Raw genomic sequence first — 23,142 nt, forward strand, 5'->3', positions numbered from 1 at the left:
TTAATTGAAGCTTAGAGACCAGAACCGACTTATGATGTTAAAAGGGAAGGACGTATGGACTTTGGTCTCTCGGGGTAATCCGCCTGGGTGTTGAAAGGTGTGCCGGTTTGTTGCCTTAAGAGATCCAATTCTTCTAGCCTAAAGAAATCCATACCGATAATTAACAAAGATCAGTTGAATAACGGTGGATAATTCTAGGATATATGAGGATACAAGGTTTTAGCTTTGCGCTCTTATGTTTCCACGGCTTTTCTTGCATGTGATGCCCTAAACACACTTACGACTTAATCCGAGAGACAGCTTAATGTAATTATAATCAAAATATTGATTAGGCTAAATTTCCATCAGTTTCCCACTAACTTAAGTCCTTTCTCTACTTAAGCTGATAGACGGATTAGTCAAAAACTGATTGAAATGTAATCTGATCATTATTTTGATTATAATTACGTTAAACCGTCTTTCTGCTTAAATCGTAAATATGTCTAGGGTATTAAGGGGGCAAACCCGTACTTTAATTCGTTTAAATAAACAGCGTATAAGTTAAAATTCAATTTCTTAATAAGAAATCATAAAAATAATACTCATAACTCATTATTATACAGCATTTTCTCATTTTGTCCAGTCAAGGATTCTTGTGAACTTGCTATTGAGGAAATTATTTTTATCTTTATGTGGTCATTAGGTACCTTTGCCGTATCAGGGAATGTTGAAAGATGGGTGCCACAAGACAAAATGTTACATCTGGACTCTCTGGGCCCATCATGAAAAACTTTGACTACTTTTCAAGAGATGATAGAGTTACGACACTCATCGGTATAGCGCACACTAACTAATGTTTTTGAATAAATCTCATGTTATTTTAGTTTGTGTACGGTACGCTATATGATAAGTGTCGTAACTTTATCATTTCCTGAGAGGTGGTCAAAGTTCTTTTATCACACTACTTTTGTTAGAGAACTGACTGTTTACAACTTTATTTCTCGAGAGATCCGTGTCTACTAGTTAAGAAGTATTCAGAACTTTTTCAAGTTCTGAACTTGACAAGAAGCTTTTAACTTGGTTGAACCGTATATGTTATTGGAGATATTTAGACTACGAAAAATTCTAGTAATAATTATATCTTCATAGATTTAATAACGGTCAAATTTTCAATAACTTTTAAAAATTTTATATTTTTTTTAGGAAATCTAAGTTCTTGTAATTCTAAGTAATTAGAACTAATTTTAAGCAAATAAGATATAGAAAGTTTTCGCCATTACGATTGGATAAAAATATGCATAGTTATTCAACTAAGGTGTTCTTAAGTGCCTTTTACACCTGTTAATACTACTAATGACTTTTCGTATTAATAAAGAGATTTTTTGGAGTTATAAATGATTAAATTAAAGATTATAGAATAGGATGAATATTAAGGCATTTATAAGTTATTCTTATGGAACTCTATAATCTCTATAATAATCATATATTTGAACAGAGAGCGACAATCAGAACAAGTGATTCCCAACCCCAATTTTTTTTAACCCAAGTAGAGACCGGAAAAAAATCCTGTCTCCACCCTTGGTTGGGAATCACTTGTTCTGATTGTCGCTCTCTGTGCATAAACACAATTCTTGGGATTACGTACCAAGCGAACAGAATTCTGTTCAATCACTTTCAACATATATTTGAAGTTTAATTATTTTTTAAACAAAGAATTCCAGAAAGCTAAATTTAAAATGGAAAATTTATGCCTCCCTTTTGACACGCATTTTAAATCAGGATAGATTCATGAAATCGAAATTCACATCCCAATCTTTTTCAACCGTTTTTCATATATACTTCATTTTTTCGCAATCTTTGTCTTCTTTTTGGCGTTATAACAAATTCAATTTAGTTCAATACTATTTTGATTGTGAAAAAGTGAGATGTAATGCAAAACATTTGAATATGAATTATGATTTTGAAATTTCAAACTTTTAGATCTAAAAATTTACAGGAAATCAAAATTCCAGTCGTTTTGTATTGCATATTTCTTTCTCATTTTTTTCGCATTCAAAACTAAATTGAATTTCCCTTGATGATCCTCACGTGATCTGTCACGTGATATGTCATGTGACCCATCACGTGATCTATCAGGTGATCATCAAAGGACGGAAATTTGTAGTAACATTTGATAAAAAGACAAAAATTTTATTTTAATAAAATTTTCCTGATCTAAAAAGTTTGACAGAGAAAAAGAAAATCAGAAGTTATTAACCATTTTAAGTTATCTCGGATTTTTTACAATATTAGCTTTTGTATTCCGTTCTCTTCTTTGAGTTCTCTGTTTTTTTTTCGGAATTTGTTAAGATTGCTGGATAAATTTCAGTGTGAAGCGGTTTTCTCAACCAATATTGGTGTTGTATAGGGGAGACCAGGGGAGACTTAGACTGTTGTGGAGTATTATAGTTTTCTTTGGAAAGAGTATTGAGCAAACTACTATCTATTCAGAGTATTTATCTCCCTCTCAATTCAGTGAAATATTTATCAATCTGATTCAAACATGTTCCCGAACTCCCCTATTCGTTTCATATAAAAGGTTTTTAAATGTTCAGCAAAATGTTGATAGATAGTAAATGATAGTGAAACGAGAATTTAACCTTTTATACGGAATGAGAGGAAGGCATTCCTTGGCGATATACGATCAGCACATTCTTCCAACACGAGCACGTTGTAAAGATTAACATTGTAATACAAATAAAGTGTCTCGATATAATTGATAATAGGGTAAGTGTGCCAAATTTCGGCATAGTTGCATGCAAGCGCCAAAGTCTCAAGTTTGAAATGTAATATTTTAAATACAAATTGATTTTTTTTATTCCTTCTACTTAAAGAGTGTTGCTTAGAACTTTGTAAACAGTTTATGGTCTTTATTTACTTTAAAATTATTCTTAGTAGATTTTAAAATGAATAAAAATGTAGACATAGCTTTAGTACCCTATTTCGGCCACCTTCATTCTCATATTTCCTTGCCCTTTAGGAATTCTTCCAATGCCTTTTTCGCGTCATCACGTTTGTCGAAGCTACATTCTTTGTTATTCTTTTGTATTGTAATCTCTAGAGTATGTAAAAACTAAAAATTCATGGAAATTCGAGGAACAAGAAAGGTGGCCGGAATTGCAAGCTGGCCGGAATTTGGCACACTTGCCCTACTATTTTTGGAAAATAATTGACAATTTCTTTTAATGTTAAAATATATTTGCATCTTCGAATGTCATAAATTGAGTATAATGGTGCTATTTCAACAACTAATGCAATGAAAAATAAATATATTTTTTACACTTTACTGTTCTCAGTGCTTCTGCATTATCGACTTTGTTTTGTGTTGGTACCTGTCTTGATTGTTTTCCCGAATTCTCGCCGAGTTTTAAAACCGTGACAAATAATACAGAGGAAAGCCGAATACATAGAAGCGCTTAAGAACAATAAAGTTCTAAAAAAGCATGTTTATTTTTCATTGATATAGTACTTTCATATTCTTGTCCTTTTTGCCAGTCGGATCTTGCAATTGTAGTGTAACATCTAAGCGCTCATTATCCATCTTTCTGTTGAGATATATTTCTCTAAGTGTACCAAATTCAATGAGGAAGAGCTTTCATACAAAAGCCTGCAAATTAGCCCAATTCTCGTTTCAACACAAAATTCGTGTTGGAAATTTTGCACAAAACCATCAAATGATCGCCTTTTGAGTGGGATTCTCTCTTAAGAAAGCAACATATATGTACACAGTATCTAACAGTGAACTCTTGAAAACTTATCAACCACAGACCAAAACTTCCCCCTCAGTTCAATTGTTGTGTAGATTTCATTACATCAGGTTTATCAAGTTTATTGTTGTGTGTGCTTTCAGGTGATAGAGTCGTGCAAATAAAAAAAGAAAATAGCCAGAATTCTCACGAGGAAGTCCAGAAGTGAATAAGAAAAAAAAAGTTGTGAACAAGACAAGCACGGAATTTGTTTTTTTTTGGGGGAGAAGGGGAGCAGAAAATATGGAGTAGAAGGTGAGTGGAAAAATCATTGAAATGTGTTGTCCGATTACAAGGCGGCCAAAAGAGCAAAAAGCTCTCTCAGAATATCGTGCGAAATCTAAATTTATCTCAGAGGAATAATGGGTGCAAATAAATGGCAACTATTGTCTTATCGTGCGATTGCAAAAGTCTTGAAAATTGTACACTGTGATAAGAACTTGTCGTCAGATATTGCTGTTTTACTCGGTTTTTTTTATGTCATGTTTGTGATTCAGGGGTAAATAACTACTGAAATTCGCAGGCTAATGCAGTGCTCTCTTGTCGCTACTGAGTGATGCTCTTGTTGAGAGTCTCTTCAATTACTCGAGTGCTATACTTGAGATTTCTCGTATTTGCACAATTATTTATATGATACAACAAAAAGTGATGTCAAAGCGCCTCAGCTTTGCGAAATTCTCGAATATGTGATTTTAATTCTATTCCCCAAAAATTGGTCGTGAATCAATTGCACCGACAAGTTTCGAAGAATTCTAGCTTTTAGCAAAATTATTTTGCTATATACTTCGACTTATTCAATGATTCAAAATAGATTTAAGTTGATAAGTTGATTTCGAACACCTCAAAATTAGTCCAAAATCTTATAGAAGTACAGTGAGTGTTTAATAATTAATAACTAGGTTTTTCATTAAGAATTGTCTCATGCAGATTAATCACCGATTTATAATATTAAACTTTGCATAAAAATTAATTAGTGGTTCTTAACAGTTCGAAACCGATTGGGGATTACCCGTATTCCAAGACCTTTCAAATGAATCCAAACTTACCCCCATCGGTTGAGAAACAATCTCATTAGAATCGTTTTTGCCTTTAAACCTGAGAAATCTATGAAAGGAATTTTGGTAAAGGGTTGAACGAAATATGAAGATGCTTGAATGATACGAATGTCGACGTATATGAAGGTTCTCCGAAAACGTCAAACCTCGACTTCGAAACAATTGACTTGCGACATTAATAACGACAAGACGAATAGAGAGACTGCTTGATAATATTTTATAAAAACCTTCTGAGTTACAACAGAAAATGGGAATATGTTAATGAATGTGCTTTGAAGGGGATCAATGGGTGGTACTCTTAAATCACATCTTCAGACTGATTGATTCTGTTCAGTAATAACCTTTTGAATAGGCAAAGCCACTCAAAAGGTAAGCCAAATCTATTCAAAAATCGATCGGAAGTCTAAAGCGCAAGTTTACATATTCGCCACTTTAGCGCTGGCTGTTCTTTCATTTCGAATTTTCGATATTCTTGACACATCAAGCAACAACAACAACAACTGCGTAAATATTTACTTTTAAAAGTGCTTTTTTCGCAGTTTTGTGGAATATTGGGATGGCAAAACTTTGAATTTAAATTTAATGAAAATAGGGTGGCGGCATTACTTGTGCGGACTATTTCTACACTTTAGTCGCGAAACACATCACAATGTCACAAAATGATTTCGAAAAACCTCAAAATGACAAATATTTGATGTGTTTTAATATAGGACATTTATATTTGTTTTTTTTTTTTTTGGTTTTCGGTATTATTTTCTGACAAAAACTGCGACAAGGCCGTAAGTAAAGACAGGCCACAAGTAATTCTGCCACCTTAAATGTACTTTTCATGAACTTTTTGACTTTTGTGCAAAGAGTCGCTTTCCATTTTCGTACTTCCAACGGGTTTTAGGTCAGTTCTCTCTGATACACCTTCAAATCGGTATAGTATAAACCTCAAAAAAAAAGAGCTCTAAAATCGAGAAGGTTATTACTGAACATAAAGCGGTCTTCAGACTTGAGGTTTAGCCCAATTCCCGAAAGCTTTCCTTTAATAATCTAATTCTAAGTTAAATTTTTCAAAAAAAAACCTGACTAACAAGAAATTAAAGCAGTTAAGCCATACGGCTAAGCCTTGGGTGTATAGCCCGTATAAGGAATTTGGCTTTTTTCTATAGTCTCAGAAAATTTAAAGATGGTTTAGTTCACTAAATTCTCAATTCTCTGAATTGATCCGGAACACCTGAACTGTAGAAGGGCAAATTCAATTAATTTTCTTCTCTCTTGAATAGTACACGCACTGGGTGATTTGTAAACAAATGTCTATGTGTTGCCTTCCCGAAGTATAAGCTTAAGTGTAAATTATTGAAGTCAAGCCACGTAAGATACCGAAAAACGCGTTGTATAGGTATTGGTAAACGGGAGGCGTAGGTAATTCAATATCTCGAGGCATTCAAGAAGCACTTTTGTAACAATATATTGCTCTTGCTATGAAGTTCGAGCAATTGAGGCTAAGGCTGTTTCGATGACACTTCAGACAGTTATCTTAAATTTTATTCTGTATAATTTTTCGTACAAACACATAGAATAAACAATTATTTTGAATTGGTTTTTGCTTTCAAATCGATTACATTGAAATAATATTTTCTATTCAATTAATATGGAATAGGTCTACAGACGAGAATGATCTTAAAACTAAAATTTTAGAAGCGCTGGATTACTAAGCAATGCTTCGTACATAACCTCAAGGGTTACAAAGGTTACAAATATTGAAAGTTTCTTGTTCTTATTATTAAATGTTACTTATTTTAAGGGCAATTAAATTAGATTGCAATGCAATCCTGCAATTTTTACATTTGAATTTACATTTTTACATTTTAATTTTTATTTAAATTGTTTTTGTATCAAAATTGCGTTAGGTGTACTATAGGTAGTTACTTTTTTTTTAACATAATCTCATCAATCGAATTCTTATTTAACTTCTGTTCTATCAGATGTTAGTTTCTAAATTAAGGATACACTCTTCTAAAATATTGCATTTCACCTCTATCAGAATTTTGCTAGACGCATTATGATTTCCAAAACATATCAAACATAACCTTAAATATGAAAATCTTTAACACTCTTTATCTTGGTGTACTTTTAAATTAATTTTGTATTTAATTTTATAAAGTTTACTTCACTATTCATAAAATCGTTAAATATTTCAAAGATCCTAATTGATCAAAGGAATATTTTAATTCTTTCCTGTCGCGTTAACATAACCTCAAAAACATTATAAAGAATCAGAGCTAAAGCATAAGATTGTTTTGTTGATAATTCGCTTCTATTTCGCATTTGAATGCTTTTTATATGTGTAATTTCTGTTTGGAACAAAAATCTTGATGATAAAGTTTCCTGAACTTCAGGGAGAATTTTTAAATTATATGAGGTTATTTTTTTAAACTTTCTTACACATTTTTGTAAGAAATAGAATAGTTTGCTTTATTTATCTTCTAAGAGTTCAAAGTAGTGATAAAGCTTCATTAGGTTGCTTTGCTAAAGTAATAATCTGAATCCTTCTGTGGTACTAAAACCTGAGATTTTGAGGTTAAACCAAACATAACCTCACTGTATCCTTTTCCATGTTTCAGTAACCATATTTCTTTAGTTATTATTTTCTTTGTATACCTATCTATTCCTTTGCAATATTTTTTTTATGTAATATAATAAAAAATACTTTTGTACTTCACATAAATTGCGAGGTAATAAATCTGTATAAAGTCTACATATGCAGCGTACTCTAACACCACTGACTTCCATATTATGATTTTTTCCGAAGAACTTTTTAGAACTTTAGGGTCATTGTTATTATCAATGAGCAAACTCGTGGCTCACATAATGTTTTATTGCTTGAAAGAAAATTGCAGTAAAGTGCTCTACATTTATTCACTACGTCTTTATACACGTCATTCCTATATTTTTTTTTACTGGCTATTCTTGTACCACCAGAAGCTAAAATACCATTAACCTTTCACGAATTTTTATGGATTATCCCAAGTACAATTATTTCTTGAGGTGATTTTAAACATTCACGCCAATATTCCAATGCATTCATTCAATTTATGCGATTTATTAAAATAACCAATTATTGAATGACATTATGGATAAATGGAACAGCTCCTCCCAAATGCATCAAAACATCTTTTATGGACTGTGAAAAATACAAGCTAATTAATCTCGCTCATGTCGACAAGATCAAGTGAAACTAGAGTAATTTCCAATTATCTTGCGTTATGTCTTACAATAATTTTGATTAATTGAACCTCTAATCCAGAATATGAAGAATCAATTTCAATGTTGGAGTAATTTTCTAAAACACGTTTATCACACTTTTTATTCTTCTATTTCTTCAAGAAATTTAAACGAAAAATTATGCGTGAAAGGGAATTTCTCTAATCGCTACTGTGTTTAGGGCCAAGGCAATTTTGCAAAGTGCTCTCCAAGAACACTAAGAGCTTAATCTAACTGAAAGAAAAATCGCTTGTGGAAAATTCTATCACAAACACTCGTTCTACGTTGGAAAAAAAATCACAAGACCGCGAAAAGTCCAATATTGGCAATGTTATGTGCAGGAAAAATTCACTGTAAACACAAACAATGATATGGAATAATTCTGAGTAATCTAACATTTTACGATTTTCATTCTCCATCTCTTTGGTCTATAAACTTTGTACTGTTATATGCTGAAAATGGGATATAATTAAAATTTTGTTATGCCAAACATTCAGATATGAACGCCTTTTATGAATTGTATGAGTTTTTGGGATGTTTAACATATTTATTAGTTCAGTAGCCACGTTATTGCAAGATAAAATATTTAGTCTAAGATAAGGTTTATTAGACGGAGAAGTACCTATTATCATAAATTGTGGAACATTTTAAAATTAAAATTGAGGGACTTGACTTCATAACTTTGGCAAAAAATTGAAACAGAAACCTAGTAGAGAAAATGCAAGTAACATCAGAAAACAATGAGTAAATTTTATGCAAGATTCATAAAAAACTTATCTATCTTTATAAAATTATAAGAACATTTAGTTAGATAATTTATAACGTATATTGTTGCTCGGATCATCATCCTCTATATCAAAAATTCTTGTTATATTCTTGTAGAAGAACTATACAAGAATTGCTGATTTGATGACCAGTAAGTTACGATAATTGCTGATCCTAGCGACGATTTATAGAATGTTGCTATAAAATCAGCAAAGAGCAAAATTCTAACTTTCTTTCTCAGCTGTAAATAATTTTAAAAACTAAGTATTTTATTTTTATAAGAAAATTTGTCTAACTTGCTCTAAATTTTGCTATAAAATTGTTTGTACTGGAATACCGCTTTACAGGTTTTACAGTATACATTTTTCTGTAAATTATCAAAATTTTGGTAAGTTCTTGTTCCATGTTACTTTCTTTGCTTGAGTCAGAATCCACGAGAAAATGTCTCAAAATTGCTAAAAACTTTTGCTATAAACATATCAATGCTATAAAATATATTTTTGCAATTTAACTTCTTACGTCCTGAAGAAATCTGGAAAATTTTATTTTTCTCCGAAAGGTTAATTTCATGTTAAACTATAAATTTTCCTTAAAAATTTATAGCACCAGTATATTTTGTTCCACAAACATTTTGCTATAAAATATCAAAGTAATGTAGAGTTATGAGCCTTTACATGAATCTTTAAAAGTATTTCCCTCAGCAGTATTTATAAAAAGTTATGGTTAATTCTCTCAGACATAGAAAAGAGTAAATATAGTTTTGCTATAAACATATAAATTTTTTATACTATAAAGATTTATGAGCTCAAAGAAAAATTTGGTTTATGAAAATTGTGTTTGTCGGTTTACAAAAGGGTATACTTAGTTCTCTGAAATATTAAAATTTTAAATCTTGCCATAAATTTTCCTATAAAACTGTCATTTCTGTAAAACCTTTATATAATTCTGTTGACTATGTGTGTATCAAAATGTTACGAGATGAGAGCCTACAACTGTTAATGATTCTTTTGCTTAGTCTATAAGAATGTGTTTGCAAATTCATGCCATAAATTACTAAAAGCAAAAAACAAACGAGCAGTAAAAAAATCAAAATGGGCAGTAAAAAATTAAAAATGAGCAGTAAAATATTTAATTATGGACAGTAAAAAACTAAAATTTTCACAAAAGTGGATCTAATTTATATATTTAACATTTAAGATTATTGCAGATAGAATGAAAAGCCCTTTATATTCCCTTTGCCAAAATTTTTACGATAATATCACTGTATCATTTTTTTTGTTACTGCTCAATTTTTATTTTTTTACTGCTCATTTATACAATGCCATTACTAAATAGAAAGCAAAATACACAATAAGCACTATCCACATCTAAATTAAATAATTAGTCTCGTAAAATATTTTAGTCACACCACGTATTCTAATTGCCTAGAGCTTTAAATGTTTTGAATGGTGTAAAGCTGTAGCCAATCAGCTATTTTTAGTATTATTTATATGTATTTAAATATTTGATCGCTTAAAATATTTTGCGCTCATCATATTCTTCCATTGGCTAGCGCTTGAAAGTATGCAAATACATTTAAATCTCCAGCCAATCAGAGAACAAAATAGTTCTAAAATATTTTATGGAAATTAATTATTTACTAAATATTTATAATGATTTACACTGCAGTGAAATAAAATAAAAAAAAGTGTTTAATAAATGAATTATTTAAAATCATTAAAGTATTCATTCTATATGACTTCATTTTTACCAAAAAAGAGTTCTTATCTCAATTCATCACTTAAATGCGACTTCGACCTCAATCTAAAAACGTTTCTGAATCTTCTAGACTGATAACAGTTTTTTTGTGCGATTAACAACTCTCAAATAATCGAAGTTTTATTGCAAAAAAAAAAGAAACATTACAAAATGTGATAGATTCATTGATCTTCAGAAAAATCCCCACGGAAGAGCTTTTATCTTGTCCAAAGATAGATTGAAATGGAAGATAGAGGCTCTGAGGGGGTTCACGTTCAAGATCACTTTTGTTTGAGGCATCATTGAGGAAATAATTAAGCGAACAGTAATGACATATGATGCAGCTCAATGAGAGATGAAGAAGATGAAGAACATTCTCATTGAGTGTGTCAGAGGTACTTGAGATAAATGTCCAAGACATTTATTGCATTTTTACATGGCACGAAAGTATCTTCCATCACCATTTGAGCCACATGCTGGACTTTTTGCGCGTTCTCAAATAGAGCCACGTAGGAAGTTAAGTTTGACTATGAAAAAACCTTATCGAGACGTAATGCTTTTTTGCCCCTAAGCACATTCCTCCAAAAACCCATCACTATATTAATCATACTCTGACGTCATTACAATATTACAATCGTCACGATATTACATAGACTATTACGAAAAAAAACAATTATGGATGACTTTATGAATGATGAATTTTATTAAGAAGCATTAACTACATAGAGAAAATAATTACATAGTCAGATAAAAGAGCCTTCGTAAGTTTTAAAGTTTAGTTGGAAAATAGATTTATGACATCAACAGATGGAGTTTGAGTTTAAAAATTTTAATAAACAGAGAATCTTTGGATGAGATAAATTTGGGATGGTTAAAATCTCTTTGATCGGAATGATGAAAATTGTGCACAAGGTGAAAATGACTTCTAAGCTCATTTTCTCAAATTAAACTGATATACATAATTTTCAATGCAGTGCGATATTTTGATTCTCTTTCATCTTATTGCGCTCCCGCAATTAATTACAGACCCCCTTTTTGCTCTTCGAGGTCTCCCCCTCGGCAAACACAGTTGGACTCTTACTAATTGGCAATTGAAGTTTGACAAAATATGGCTTAGTTGCGCGTTTTCTCACACAGAACTTCTTTTTAGCTTATGGGCCTTAGCTAAGGTTCACTGATATTGAATTTGACTGGATAATTTACTGGGAGATTTTAGAGAAATTCATAAAACTATTAAATTCTTAACTATATGAATATTAATTTATGGGGGGTCTTTCGAAGATGCTGAGTTGCTATCTCTAACCGTTTAGCCTAATACAGTTTCAAAGTTGCGATCAAATAGGCAAGCAAATAAGAGGACGATACACAGCACGACGTCATGTTTTAGAAACAATTTTCTGATTTACAAAGATAGATCAAAAGAGGTGGCAGTGTCCCAGGCGCTTTGCAAATCGCTCGAATTTGTGGTGCATACTTTCGCATCATTCGTTTACCGGTTCTCAACCGATTTCAACGGATTCATAAATCACTCAATAGATCCCCAAAATAGTTTTTAGAGCAATAAAATTGATTTTCGGGCAAAAATTACTTATCGGTTTATAACTGGTTCATTATCAGTTCACAACCGATTTGAACTGATTTACGAATCACTCAAAACATTGTCTAAAAAACCTTAGGAGCAATATGATTGAATTTCAGATAAAAATTGAAATTGACCCAAGATTGTCAGAAATTCCAAGACCTTTCCAATGAGCCTAAACATGATACCATTTGGTTGAGAAAGACGCTCTCTAGAGGCTTTTAAACCTTTGGCCTTTGGCCTGCTCTCTTTTTGGAATTCAAGCAGTAAAATGGTTTTGTGAAGGGTACACCGTGGATATTGCAAGAAGCAAAGAACGGAAAGTTTACAGTATCTCACTAATTCGGTTTTTGATTATGATTGTCGAATGAACCAAATAAGCCATGTAAGGTAAGTGTGCCAAATTTCGACATAGTTGCATACAAGCGTCAAAGTCTCAAGTTTGAAATGTATATTTTAAATTAAAATTGATTTTATTTATTCTTTCTTCTTAAAAAGTGTTGCTTGGAACGTTGTAAAGAGTTTACCGTCTTTATTTACTCTAAAATCATTCTTAAAACATTTTAAAATGAATAAAAATACAGCCATAGCTTTGGTGCCCTATTTCGGCCACCTTCATTCTCATAGTTCCTTGCCTTTCCAGAATTTTTCCAATATCTCTTTCACGTCATCTCGTTTGTCGAAGCTACATTTTTTGTTATTCTTTTGCATTGTATAATCTCTAGAGTACGTAAAATTTAAAAGTTCATGGAAATTTGAGGAACAAAAAAGGTGGCTGAAATTGCAAGCTGGCCGGAATTTGGCACACTTACCCTATGAGTTTTTCTTAAATATGTTGTGATTTCTCATTATTGAGAGTAGTTTGTGGAATTTACAACAAATTAGAACCATTTTTCTCTCGTGTTTCTTTAATATTATCGTATTATATTATGTGAATTTTCGCAACATATTCCATTTCTTCATCAATATATTGAATAAATAAAAACGTTGTTCAAATTTAAGGATTGAATGCTGTCAATTAAAAATCTCAAAACGTTAAAATTTGTGGAACTTGACTATACTTTCAAGATTTAACTATTACGGGTGCAAATTAGTTGATAATCAGATAATAATTTAATATTATTTTCAAAAACGAATTACGTGCGCTATATATAGATGGTGTTACTAAAACAGTATCATATAAATACTTTTGTGAGCAAATACATTAATGATTTGTTCAGTTAAATAACTATAACTAATTTTATATTTCATTTTATTCTTACTAAATGTGCTATAATCTTAAAATTGAATACTCAAAATTTTTAGAAAAAAAAACTGGGAAGGCTTTCAGGCTTTGCACACACTCTGGCTTCGAAAACGTCATGTTTTTTCCATATTCTTTTATTGAATCCGATTGAATTATGTATTTTAATAGATCTTTTAAAGTCACGTATTTCCTGAAAAATATTAAGTCAGATTCATTGAAGGAATATGGAAAAAATATAAAGTGTGAGAAGCCTAAAAGCCTTCCCCTTATAGTTTTTTCTGAAAATTTTGAATAATCGATTTTAATATTGTAGCACATTTTGTAAGAATAAAATCAAATATGAAATTTCAAATTACTAGTAAAGTTTTAACAGTCATTCGCCAAGAGTATTGAAGCAAATCATTCCATTTATAACTCAATTAAGCCTAATATAGAGTGTTTTTTCCGAAGTAGCTGAAATCATTAATAATAATTATAAAATTGAGAGAGTGGATGAATTAATTTTTATATTTTTTCTATAAAGTAATAAATGCCTCTGGAGACACACATTTGCCATTTAAAGTGCTAATAAGCTTGCAATAACTTGGTCGGCAGAAATTTCCATAAATTCCCCCATCAATATAACACATCTACTTCACGTGGAAAAAAGTCATCAATAATTCATATGAAAAGGGACATGAAAATTGGATGGAGAAAATTTGTCATACACTCCCTGTCACATCATCAAATATTAATTATTCAACCAATTTTATCACCCACCCAAAAACAATTCTACTTTTGGGAGGCTCTGTTGGGGCCTCGAGTTTTGGGTCCCAGCAAAAAAAAAGTCTGTCAGATCCCACCAGATGTTGTGTGAGTAAATTAACAAATTAACAGAACAATGAGAGTGAAAAATCAGTATTTGAACAAGCAATGCGTCAACGAGGCATTTAATATCAAATAAAAAGCGACAGTTTCTTTGAAGAACAAAAAAAATGTCTCTCATTCCATTAAAGTTATTTCACATTAATATTGCTAAATTCATTAAAGTTTTTTTTCCTCTTGCTCTCTATCCCTCCCCAGCAATTTCTTCTAATGAAACTGGTTCTCAATAAGGTACAATTTACTACATTAATAGAATACTTTCTTCTTCAAGCGCGTCAGAAGAGTGATAAGAATTAATTGTGTCCCCCCACTAATACCACCACAATACCTCCCTCACAAATAATTCACATCTCTTCAACCACGTTCCAATACCATTCCAATAAATCGATGAGTTTCTGCAGATGAAGTGATCCATTGATGAAGAACACATTCCAAATCTTCACTTCAATAAACAATTTTGCCAAAGAAAAGCAACAACTTTGCAGATTTCTTAATGTGATTCTGTAGTGCTTGTATAAGAGGAAAAAATGATGATTAAGTGTTTCACTATCATCTATTTGGCTGAATATTTTCATTCAGAATATTTCTTTGTTTTTCTTTAGAACTTTTCATGGGGAATTTTCTTCGACGCAAATTAACCTACAGTTCAGAGAATAATTATGACATCATCCTAGTATTTTTGGCAAATTTCTTCCATTGGGGATATTGTCAGAACTTTTAGAAGATTCTTTTGCTTTCGAATGAAATTAAAGAGAAATTTTTTTATTCTGCAAAAATTAACAGAGATAATATGATTTAAATTTGTCACTTTTTTTCGTTAAGGGTTACAGTATGATTCTAATAATGTCATGAATAAAACGCTTGAAAAAAAGTCTAATACCAGGAAAAATGTCAAACTTTTGATCTACAGCTGGAGTTTAACCAAGAAAAAAGACAATCGAATATCGGTTTCGATAGCCAATAACAAAACAATTCTTAAAAATAAAAATTATTATTTCGCTTTCAATAAAAAATTATTTTAAAACGTATGGCAGAAATTGTTGAAACACAAATAGAAAGAAAACAGTTTTCCCGAAAGTCAAAATCACACGAAAATCCTAAACGGACAAAAATACCAAAGATTATTACTAACTATTGTATTACTACTGTCGTATGACTACTATTGTATTACAAGGTAATCATTTTACAATGTGTATATCCCGTATGGAAAGATTCTGCTAAGTTCGCAAGTAAGTCCGTTATAGATCGCCCAGGAGCCCCAGGAGCGCGTTCCTGTAACGTGGTTGCTTCTTCTATGCTCGCGGATTTGTTGGGCGAAGGCAGTGCATTTATATTACGTTATTATTGCATTTGAAAATCGTCTCAATCAGACATATAGATCTTTTCACCAGGCGGGACTCGAACTCACAACTGTGAGAATCGAGTTAGAGATTTCATCCGCCTAAGAGCCAACACTCTTGTCTATTGCGCCACTGAGATCTCCTCCCAAAGATTAAATAACCTGATTGTGATGAAATCGTATTCGGATTTTGGCTTATCGGGATTTAGATCCATTCGGGACCTGGAGCCAAAAGAAAGACCAAATCCCGTACACAAAAATCTCTAATGGCTAAAATCACGGAGTTAAAACTTCGGAGTTATCGAAGTTCGAATCATCAAAATCTTTATTTTTTAAAAATTCTGAAAGGGTCAAAATCAAGAATTGTTATTATTAAACGTATCGGAATACTTTATTACAATGTATTCATCGTAATCATGTTACATTGCTGTTGTATTCCGTAATGGAAGAAGCCGCTAAGTCTTGTGTAGACCACCCAGGAGCGCCTTCAACAACTTGCGAGTCGAGTCAGAGATCTCGTCAGCCCAAGACCCACCGGTGTTTCCTACTTTGCTCCTGAGACCCCCAAAATCCAGAATGGACTACTAATTATGTACATCTTGCACATAATTTGTACGTAATGAGAAAAGTCTTTCTGCATTAAATAAATATTCGCTTCAATTAACCAATGAAATGTCCTAACTTTATTTTGACAATTTTTAGTTCAATATGTTTAAATAGACTAAAATCTATAATGGCTCAAAATCCCATCGGAAGATGGCATTTTGGGATTTCAACCTATTCTAGATTTTAACTCATTCGGGATTTCGACCGATTCGGGAATTTGAAACTTTAGTAGATTTTGACCCATGCGGGGTTTTAGTTCCCTGATTTCGGCCTTAGGCCTTATGGTTTTTCTTTGCGTGTGCTATTTTGTCTGCTCTACTGTTAAATATCTAAAAGAAAGGAACTTCAAAGCTTCAACTGCAAAATTTACAAGATTTATAAAACCTTAAATTGTCCAAAAGCACTTACGCCACCCAAAGTACTAGGAAAAATCTCTAAGAAATGCTATAAAACATTGCAATAAAATGTGGAAACTTCAAGCCAGAAAATGTCTATTAAAAAGTTTTCCTGATAAATTGCACATTTAATTTCGAAAGAAGATTTATATAAAAGTAACTTGTAAAGTACTATTAAATCCTTTCATAAAACTGCCACAAATTGTTCCTTAGTATAGAAGTTTTGCTGCATTGCATAAATTGTCGCTCCAAAAAAACAATGCAATGTCTCAATTTTCTTTTGACATTTTTCAATTCCTTATAATATCTGTATATTGTCTTCATTGATTTTTTTAAACAATTTTTTTTTAAATAATCTCTTTTTTATGATTAATTTAGCTAAAATTTAAATTTTATTAAATAAAATTGAAACAAGCATTAGAAATTCTTTTCAAATACCAATTTTGATTTCTATTTAATATTATAAATCAATACTTTGCGATTTTATTAAATATTTTCAATGAAGCAAACTTAAGCAAATTTTCATACATTTGAAATTACTTTATAATCTTTATAATAATCATTATACGGCAACTTTTTATGAAACTGACAATATATTAAATAAAAAAATACGTCCCTGTTTTTGTTATTCTCTACTATTTGAAAGGATTGACTTTCTTTATAGTGCTGGCACACCTTTTCAATTTAGTGAAATTTAATCGATCGCAATTTTAACTTTTATTTTTACAAACTGCAATCAGATCTATTTGTCTCTTTCGGTCAAATAAAATTTGAAATTGAAAATTAATGGCTCTGGCGTACTTTTTAGATCAAGAAAATTTCATGTAATCGAAACACAATTTCTTTCTCAAACAATATACATATGTCTATCTCACTCTTTTAGACTCTTCTTCTTCTTTTGTACATCACAACAAATTAAATTTTTATCAATTGAATTTTAAGGATGTGAATTTTGATTTCATGAAATTTTCCTGATCTAAAAGTTACGCCGAAGACTTAAATTAGAATTTTCATTTGACACAAGGATACAAATTATGTCTGATTTCAGTTTGAAAAATTTCAATCCTTTGTATTTCACTAAATTTAAACAGTAGTGTGCTAGAGCCATTAGTTTTTTTTTAATTTTATCAAAGACAAAGGAAAATCATCTAAATAGAAGAATGATGTTATTTTCAAGAATTTATTGATTGTTACGAGAAAATACCGTGAGTCGTTGTCCTAACAACGTGGTGAGAATGGCTGGGATATCTGCCCTTTTCCCATCCTCAAGTTGATTGTCCGAATAATGTGGCATTTTCCTGAATTTCACTGTGAAAATTAATCACATATTATTGCTGAATTTACGTAAAGGGGAGAAAATTAAGGACAACTCATGAGATCCCCAGGAGATTTGTCACTTTGACGAACTGTAGTAACGCAATTCATTAGCAAATGAAAGAGTTAGTCTATTGAATACCTCTGGCCCATTCATTGATTCTCCTTTACGCTTGATATAAAATTGGGACAAGAAGGGTATGCTCTTTTTATCGTTGTCACTTCAAGAGGAACATTTAAATTTATGATTCTCCAAACTATCTCATCTTGAAAGGGATGTGTGGGAAAAAATATTTGCTAGATACTTGTGGAGAATGTTGAATGGGACAATTTGTGGAGGCAAAAAAACATGTCATAGTTGTCAAGAGATTTTCTAGCAAAAAGTGGAAAACTTTGTAAGTGGAATGGGGAGCAGGAGGAGGGTTTCCAAGCACTAAAAGTGAAAAGTGTGGGAAATTGAAGGAGGAGAGGATCTCTTTCAATCGATAGTCTGTCGCCGTACAATTTAGATGAAAAGAACTCTATACCCCTGAGAGTGCTTGCCACAAGAAAAGCTTGAGGGTGGAAAAGGAAAAAGGGATAGATAATTTAGAGTGGAATTCAATTTGCTTCATTTGTTTTCCCAACTCATATCTCTCATTTTCCTTTTTTCATATCTTTTTTTTTTTTCCTTTTTATACTGCATGTGCCCATTCGACAGTGATGTTAAATGACCGGGATAAAAAAAAAATATTATTACATTTTTATATAGATATATCAATGGTTAACGGGAAATTAGCGTAAAATATTTTTAAGCGATTATTTTAGAAGTTAAATTTAATTTATTTTTCAGTAAAACAATTATTTTTATTTCTCTACATTAATTTTTTTTTTATTTATTACACTTTTTATATTGATGATATCAACTTTAAAAAGACTTCTATCCAAAAATTTTGAATTTAAAAATTAGGACATTCTACGGATGAGCAGTAAAATTTTAAATTAGGTCAACACGAAATAAAATTCGATCAGAATTTAATTTAAAACTTTAAAAGCAGTGAAGCTATCACGCAAGTTTTATTACTTGATTAATGTTTTTTACTTACTCAAAATATTATCCTATACTGACCGAATCCAATTTTTAACCGATCTTTGCTTTTACTAACGGAGAATGATCAAAAGTATAAGGGTCCTGGAATCGCCACAAACGAAGATAGGAACAGTTTGTAAGATTAAAAAAATTGTCGGATCGAGGACGACAACCGCTGAGAGTCCTTGTAAAAAAGCCTTTATCCTTCCGAATAATCGCCGTTTTGACTACGAATGAAGCGTAAGAACTGCTAAAGCGATCTTGATGAAATTCGATATAGGGTCAGTGTGTAACTTAAACTTTTAATTTATGCATACCACCCTTCTCTGCACCCTCTAAAATTTAAATTAAACCTAAATTACATTTAAATTAAAAATCAAAATTAAAATTAAACGTAAATTATCATTTAGTGAAACTAAAACAAGTGTTAAATACCTATTTTTATATTTTTTACAGAAGGTTAAAGTCAAAATTTTGTTCAAAAAATGCATTTTTTTTAATCAAAAACACTGCAAAAAGTTCAAATTTCACGACTTTCATCGGGTTTTCTAAGTTTAACTGTGTATCACACTTGCACGTTAAAATTTTAATATGATTCACATTAATTGTCGCTGGTGAGAGTCCAAATGTGTAATTTGTGTGTTTGAATCATTTTATATTCAAAATTTGGTCTATTTGTTTATAAAAAGGTAGACTTGGCCCGCAAAATTTGATATAAATTGATTTATAGCATTAATGCGAAAAATTAATATGCGATTTTCTCTTTAATTTTTTAATGTGAAAAATATTTATGCTTTAGATAAATTTAAACTTATTTTTGCAGGCCAAGTTCACTTCTTTATCAATAAATAGAAAAAACCCAAATATTAAGTAACTCAAAGACATAAATAATATATTTGGACGCTCACAAGCGACAATTAATGTGAATCACATTAAAATTTTAATGTGCAAGTGTGATAACGCCGTAACAACTGAAATATACTATAGATAAGATAAAATTTTGCGAGGGATCAGTTATTCATTTCGGATTACCAATGCATCCAGGCCACAATTGGGCCCCTTATGCTTCCCCACTGCTATTCTATGTTATCATCCGATACGGGTAGCCGCTCTATATCACAGCTCTGTATACTCACCCAGTGCCGCTACTATGTCCTAGCAGGGGATGGGTCAGTGACAGTGAATATTTGTATCGACTGAAGTACCACTTTCATGTCGAAACTCGTTCTCGTACCAGCCTCTATTGTTTAGGAAGTTCACTTTTTTGCCAATATGCATCATTGGCATTACTATTCATTCATTCACTGGACGAATTCAAAGCCGATATGGTATGATAAATCTTTTTTTTTGCTACTGCTCAGCCTTGAACCCGAGACCTCACAGTCATAGAGACACTACTCACTACTCTATCCACTGATCCACTTAAGGCTCTATGAAATACACTAACTAAAATTGATTTTTTTTAGTTCGTTTTTTATAAGACAAAAATTAGGAGCTAACACATTTCCCGCCAATTAGGAAATGCTGCGACCTAGTCCCCGGCGAGTGGCCTTCAAAGTTGAAGCCAATTTCTTACCTTCACATATAAATGCGTATGGGAATTTTTCTGCAATCGTGACCGTTACACGATATATGTCAAAATTGAGGTGAGCCTTGTGTACAAGACTTTGAGCCTTGTAAAGAGGGATAAATATACTATATCTTACTAAATACGGTCTAGTTCTGTGAAGTATAAGCTGAGTTTCTGATCAATTTGGCAGTTGGCTTCAAACAGCTCCATAATAAAAAAACACTTTGCCGGGGGCTAGGCTGCGACTAGGCTCTTTGGTAAATTACTCATTAATCTGCTATTAGGTGAGATTCTTAACAATCTCACCTACTATAATCCTAACAAAATTTCATGTCGTCCGATCGACCTCAAATTTGGCCAAAATGCGTTTCAGCACTTCCTGATCACGAATATATATGTGGCTAATTTACGTTCCCGGCCGGCCGGCCGGCCGGCCGCTCTTTGGAGCTTAATAGCTCCTAAACTAAAAAAGATATCGACTTGCGGTTTTCGGCAAAGGTTATATATCGGGTGAAAATTGCAACTTGGTGCATAGACCCCCCACCCACCACCCCTCCTTCCGCCATTTTGAAGACCCCCCTTTTTTTGTTTTCTCAATAGCTCCGCCCCTATGGCATTCAGCGGGCTCAAATTTTAGTATGTTATAGCTGGGCCTTAGAGCTTTCCATCAATACCAAACTTAAGGTCCCCCGACCCCCCTGACCCGAGCTATAAGGGTCCAAAAAAAAATTCTTAAAATGGCCATAACTCCGGTTCTAATTGTCAGAATTTAAAAAGTGAGGGCTTTTTGGAAAGCTCTCGTGAAATGCCACTTCCCTTTCTAACATCGCAAGTTCATAAAACCACCGCTAGGGGCGCTTTTTTTAAAAAGAAAATTTTTAAATCTTAAAAGTTAAATAACTCAAAAATTCCATTGTGCATCGGGCTGAAAATTTAGTATGTTGTAGCCGTTGATTATACCTATCAAACAAAAAAAACCTTAAGTCGATCCATAACCCCTGACCCGAGCTATAAGGGGTCAAAGTTCGAACATTGACCGGCCTCTATCTCCGGTTCTAATTAACATAGCGACCTAAATTTTACCTTTTTGGTTTCGTCTCGATGAGCACTTTCAGATGGAAGTTCAAAAAGTCACCACAGGTGGCGCTGTGATAGCGTCAAAATTCATCGAAATTCAAAGTCACTTTTCTCAAAAACGGCATTGTGCAAGTTAATGAAATTTTAGTATGTTGTAGTCCAGTCTAGGACGTTTCCAAAATGGTGCGTATGCGCGCTGTGGTTTTAATAGAACCGGAGATATGAGGGGTCAAAGTTCACGAAATTCAAAAAATCATATCTCCGGTTCTATGTGACCGATTTTGATGAGTGAGGGCTTAAACGAAAGATCTTACCAAATGCTACAACTTTCTAGAATATTTGAACTTCGTGGGACCAACACCAGGGGCGCCACAGTCGAGAAACCAATTTCAATATCACATAACCTCAATTATCTCGACTGTCGCTGAACCGATTTTGATGATTACTTCAACATAATTGTAGAGCACATTTGTCTCTACATTTCGTCCATACATCATTTTCCGCTCAGACTACGCTATCACTCCGATTTTGCCGTTTAAGTGTGAAAAAATTGATTTTTCCCATAATAACGCTTTGAAATCACTCAGATGCCAATTTGACTGCCTCTACTCCACCAAGACACTTAAAATAGGGGTTTAAATGGAAAGTCCCGGAAAATACAACAATTCTTTGATTTAGTTGAAGTTCAACAAATGACTACTTGGGGAACTCTGGATGAAAAACCGAGTTAAGAAACAAAAAACCTCGCTTATCTTGGCTCCTGAGTAATCGATGAGATCGTGTTCTATGGGAAAATTATAGAGAACATTCTGGTCTACATTTCACCCATATAACACTTTTCTGTCAGTTCATCCAAATCCTTGACATTTTGGTTCAAATACAAAACTTGTATAATTTCACGAATTTTATTCAAGATAACTGAATGGCGTCTCCCTACTTCAGCATCAAATCGAATTTGCATGCACTCCGAGTTAGCTCACGTTAAGAATCTCACCTACATAAGCCGGTTAGGATTATCTGTCCCTTTTATATAATAGTAATTTTTCGAAACAATTAGTATTTAACTACCTAAAAAGTACATAAATATGTACGAAACGTTTCATGATATTTTGTAAGTTCTTTGTCTTCCATAAACAATTGCGAAATATTTCGTTATTGGGCTCCTAATTAGGGGAACCCCCTTATGTAGAAGTCGCGGAGAGTTGGTCAGTGGGTGGTTTATTGTAAAGATTGGACATTATCTTTCTCAAAAGAACTTGATAAACACTACTTAAAGCATGTACCTAATTGAGTTCTTTTTCACATCAAGGCTCAGTATCTAATTTCTTGTAAATTTTACTACGCTACTAATGCAAATAAATTACGTGTTCCTGAATCTGCAAAAATTGAATTGTAATGTATATTTCATCGCAACCATCGTCCACTTTCACAGCGCCCTAGAGCTTTCATCACGCAGGAAAAAAAGCTCGCTTTGGGGGCATATGAAAACATAAAGTCTCGTTTAAAAATT

At 32.3% G+C, this 23,142-nt stretch overlaps 1 protein-coding gene across 3 annotated transcripts in view; it reads left to right on the forward strand.

Moving 5' to 3' along the window:
• Nucleotides 1-23,142, forward strand: part of LOC129808218 (adenylate cyclase type 9) — a 70,329-nt gene that overhangs the window by 4,893 nt on the left and 42,294 nt on the right. For all 3 annotated transcript variants that reach the window (XR_008752354.1, XR_008752355.1, XM_055858023.1), the window contains exon 2: nt 3,869-4,019. The gene's annotated coding sequence lies outside the window, so the exon portion shown is untranslated. The remainder of the gene's footprint in view (nt 1-3,868; nt 4,020-23,142) is intronic.

Source organism: Phlebotomus papatasi, chromosome 3 (assembly GCF_024763615.1).
Source record: "Phlebotomus papatasi isolate M1 chromosome 3, Ppap_2.1, whole genome shotgun sequence".
Classification (NCBI taxonomy): domain Eukaryota; kingdom Metazoa; phylum Arthropoda; class Insecta; order Diptera; family Psychodidae; genus Phlebotomus; species Phlebotomus papatasi.